Genomic DNA, 4,832 nt, shown 5'->3' with positions numbered 1-4,832 from the left:
AAAATAAAAAAAAAATCCATTAAAATTCTAATGAACTTTGAAATTGACCCCGGGCTGGAGCCCAGGTACGTTTGTACCTAGCTCTGCCATTACAGCTACTCGATAGTTATTATAATGTGAAAATTTATTTATTTTATTTTAATCAAATTAAATCTTAAATCTTTTCATAAACACATTGTAAAAAAAGCTACAGAGTAACTTCTATATGTTACAGTAGCTATTGAGTAGCTACTACAACAATGCTAAAATAAAGGAGAATTTTCAAGATAAAATATTTTATGGGATGCCCTTTTAACTTGTTTTGAAAAATAGACACCTATCTAACGATTTGATAAATTTAAGATGCCCTTTTAACTTTTACCCTTTTAAAAATCCCCTTTAAGTAAACATGACCTTTTTCTGTGTCATTCACCTGATTGCGTAGCTTTCTCCTCCGCTTTCTATTAGAATAAGTAATTCGTATCAATGTCGATATTCTAAAATGCAAATTAAAAGAAATATCAAATAGGTACATTTTTCTAAAAAAAGTTAAAATGTGCTCCTATCAAATGTTTTATTTTTGGAATACCTCTTATTTTAGTGCTACTATAGCATATATTAATAATTGCTATAACGTATAATAATTATTCAATAGTTGTTACAACGTATAAAAGTTATCGAATAGCTGTTATAATATTGTTTCTTATTTTTAGCATTATTATAGCAACTATGATTAACTATTACAATATATGTAAAAGCTATTATGTAACTATTATAATATGCAAGACCTAATACAATATTGTTATAATATTGTAACAGCATCCACAATGGATGCTCTAACGGAGTGTTATAACACCCCCATTGGTGTTAAATACCATTGTGGAAGGGTGTTATAACACCCCTCCAATTGAACGCGCTCAATTAAAAGCGGGGTGGGCCAATCAGGAGGTTGGCCCACCCACGTGTATTGTTTTATTTTTAAATTATATTTATTAAAACGATTAGTTTTAACAGCTATTTTAAAATTAAATAAAATTTTTAATATTATTTTTTAAAAATAGTAAAATTATTATTTTAAAAGTAAGATTATTATTAAAAATAATAATAATTTTAATATTTAAAAACATTTTTAAAAAATATTTATTTAATATGATATAATTTTAAGATGATTGAGTGGATGGTGGGACCCATAAATAATGAGTGTTAATGTTAAAAGGAATATGAGTGAAAGAGATATGTTGTTATAACGAGTATGTGGCAGTAGACTCCATGCTTTTTAATGAGGTGGAGGGTATTAATGGGAGTGAGTTGTGGATGCTCTAACAACTAATTTTAGTTTTTACAACTATTTTAAAATAATTTTGATTAATTTAAAGTGATTTTAAAATTTAAATAATTTTGACTAAATTGATAAAAAGTATTTTAATATAATAATATTCAAAGTTTAGCAAGATTTTAAAATTTATAATTTAGCTATAATTATGTACAGCTAATATAATATGAAAAAAATTATCTATTTCATTTTAATGAAATTAAATCTCAAATTCTAAATCCTAATCACATTATAACAGGTAAAGAATAGCTTCTATACGTTATAACTACTATAACAACCTTAAAATAAAGGAGTATTTTCAAAATAAAACATCTATGAGACATCCTTTTAATTTTTTTTAAAGAACATTTAATTTCACGATTTGATAAATTTACCCTTTAAAAAATCGCCTTAAATAAACACAACCTCTTTTTGTGTGTCATTCATTAGATTGCATAGCTTTCTTCTTTCTATTAGATTAAGTAACTCGTATCAATGTCGATATTCTATAATGCAAATATGGGCAAAAACACTGTTAAAAAGATTTTCTATTTTCAGTTAGGCGGTTATAAAGGCGAAGAAGTGGAGCATTTCCATCTGTCAACACGCACCCAGAAAACCAGCCCCAGACTCCACCTCAATCAGTCCTCGCTCTCACATTGAACTCGCACCGCCTGCGCCTGCATGGGCACAAATGTGGGTATCTTGAAAGCGTCCGCTTCCCCACCGACAACATTGGTTCTTGCGTGTCTAGGCCGGTGTCAGTCAGCCGCGTGCGGCCATCCCATCCCACCGTGTTTCGACCGCACGCATAAGAATTCTTCTGCGGTGGCCACCGAAATCTCCCCCTTCCCCTCCACGCGTCGTCCGGCTTTGAACGCGATTTTGCGTGCGTCAGTTGCCCATGCGGCGTGGCCAGGGAGATGCGCGGAAGCGTGGATTCTAATCCTCGACGGGCTCCGATTTGAACTCTGCCCCGACAATCTTGCTGGCTCGCGTTATCCTCCTCCTCCCTTGTTTGGTCTCGTCGATTGATTCCCTGCAATCATTTCTAGGGTTTCGTTTCTGGCGAAGCGGCAGGAGGGATCATGCTGCAGCGGTTCGTCGATCATCTACTCGCTGTCACCAAGGAGTAGGTTCCCGTTCCGTCTCCTGTAATCGAACTTATGTTTGATTGTTTGTTTTAGGAATTTGAGTTGCTAAAAGAAGGGGAAAAGGGGGAAGGATTTGCGCTGCTTCCTTTTTACAATTGACTACTGCTGAATATTATTTTGGAGATGCAATATGCATGGTATTAATCAACGTTTGATGTTAGTGGGTGTTTAGAGAAAGAAAAGAAAAGGAAATACTTTAGCCAATTTGATGGGTGGAGTTATCAGAAATGGATATGATTGTGAAAGAGGGTGGGGATGCTAGAAAGTTGGCTTTGCTTCTGTTCCTAACTTTATCTTAGGGGATCCTATTATATGTCTAGGTAGCAATTAAGTTTTTGAGTTTACACCTCATGTTATTTCCAAGAGACTATTGCTACTTTATTCAGAGGATCCCAAATTTTGAAATTCACACTGCAGGATCATTTTAAGTCATATGTGGAAATGTATTAGAATGGTGCTAAGCTTAAACTCAATCATACTACAACTGCAAAAACACTTCATCCACATTCTTTGATGTAGCGATGGATATAGAAAATTAGTAAACAAGAACTTATTGATCCATTTTATCAGTTTATGTTCTATGTCAGATGTTTCTTTTATCAAAAAATAGTTAATGAAAGATTATTTTCTGATTTATCCTTTTTATCTCTGTATTTCGGTGTGAGTGAAGTAACATTGTATTTTTTGCAAGTGATTGAACTGTTGTGGTTCTTTGTGCAAATGTCACAACTTTGGAAGTCGGTGTGGAAACCTATCAGACCGTCTTCTTTAATAACGAACAAATATGCTTTTGTTTTTGACCTATGTTTCTGTCAAATGTCAATGAAAGAAGATGCTTCTAACTTCATGATTATGGTATCTTAAAACAAGCATCTTCCCAAATAAATGATCATATTCCTGTATTTGAATAAGTTTGCAAAGACTCAACTGAAAGTAAGTTACATTTTATTATTTTACAATAATTAATCATATTACTAAATTATTAATTTACATGATAATCTATTTAGGAGTATATACATAAAATTTTGTTTGAGCAATTATAGGTTAGAATCTTACAAACAAGTCTGACTTAACTATTTATTATAATTTTCCATGAGTTTGTTATGTAGTGAAATTGTCTTTTCAAGGTTTTTGCTAGGAATTGTATTCTTACTTCTTAACCATGTCATTGATTTTTTTTTTGGGCATATTAAAAGGGCAAATTCTTTGGCATTAAAAGGGCAAATTCTTTGGCATTGTTTTATTTTTAAAGAACCCCTATGTTGGCCCACTTATGTGACCGACACTTACATGATCACCTAGGCAGATTTTGAGAGGATCATACAATGGCCACAAATTTATATGTTACATGTGCAATTTTTCTAAAAAAAAAAAGTGCTAGGTTTATTTGAACTAATTTAAATGATGACATAAAATCCTGAATTAATTTATATGCTATCTTTGAACTTGTAAGCCTTAACATAAATATTTAATTCAAGTAATAAACATTTTAGGTATTAATTATATATATATATATTATTATTTATATAATCATCACCAAGCCATGTTTGTGCCAAATATTTAGGGTTAACTACTTAGATTTATTATGCAAGACAATATTACTGCCATATTAAAATTAATTAAAAATGATTTTTTTTATTATATAGGTAATATACTCCTAATTCTTACACCTTCCATTATACTAGATTCAACTCTTCTTACCTATAACTTTTTCTCTTATTTTTTTTTATCTTATAAAGCTTCACTGAGTTTCTTTTGAATTTTATCTTAACATTTTCATCTATGTTGCATTAATTTTTTATTCCTGGTATTTCCTAATAGCCCAACATTCTTGCTAGTGTTTCCTAATAGCCTAATGATGTTTCTATTGTTTCCTAATAGCCCAACATTCAGATCAATGAAGCCTTGTAAGTACCATACTTTTATTTGAGTTTCCTTTTAGCCTAATGGTCACACTACAATCACATAAGACCTCAAATCTCCTTTCCATTTCAATTATATATTCTTTATTTTATTAATTATATTTGTCGATATTTGCTTCTCTTTGTACAATAGAATTGTGGTAATTAAAATCCTACAAGGATTTCAACTCCATCCATCTTATACTCTATCAATTCTTTTCTTGTTACAGAAATTACATGTAATATATTTAGATTTTGTTCTAGTCAACATTTGAAGAATTGTATTCGTTAAGATTTGCGGTAAGTATTGCAATCTTTGGATGGATACGAATTATTTTAGTATTCTACGATGCCATAGTCGACACATTGACACCTCGACGCATTTCAAAGCGTGCCAAGATAAATCCAAATGAGTTTTAATCATAGCCTTCCTTAACATAAGTTGATTTGCAAGGGAATTTTGGGCTCTTTTTATAGAAGAATTAA

The sequence above is a fragment of the Curcuma longa genome, chromosome 15 (genome assembly GCF_044706935.1).
Source record: "Curcuma longa cultivar G26 ecotype Majalengka, Jawa Barat chromosome 15, ITB_CL_G26_1.1, whole genome shotgun sequence".
Taxonomy (NCBI): Eukaryota; Viridiplantae; Streptophyta; class Magnoliopsida; order Zingiberales; family Zingiberaceae; genus Curcuma; species Curcuma longa.
This window is presented reverse-complemented; position numbering follows the sequence as displayed.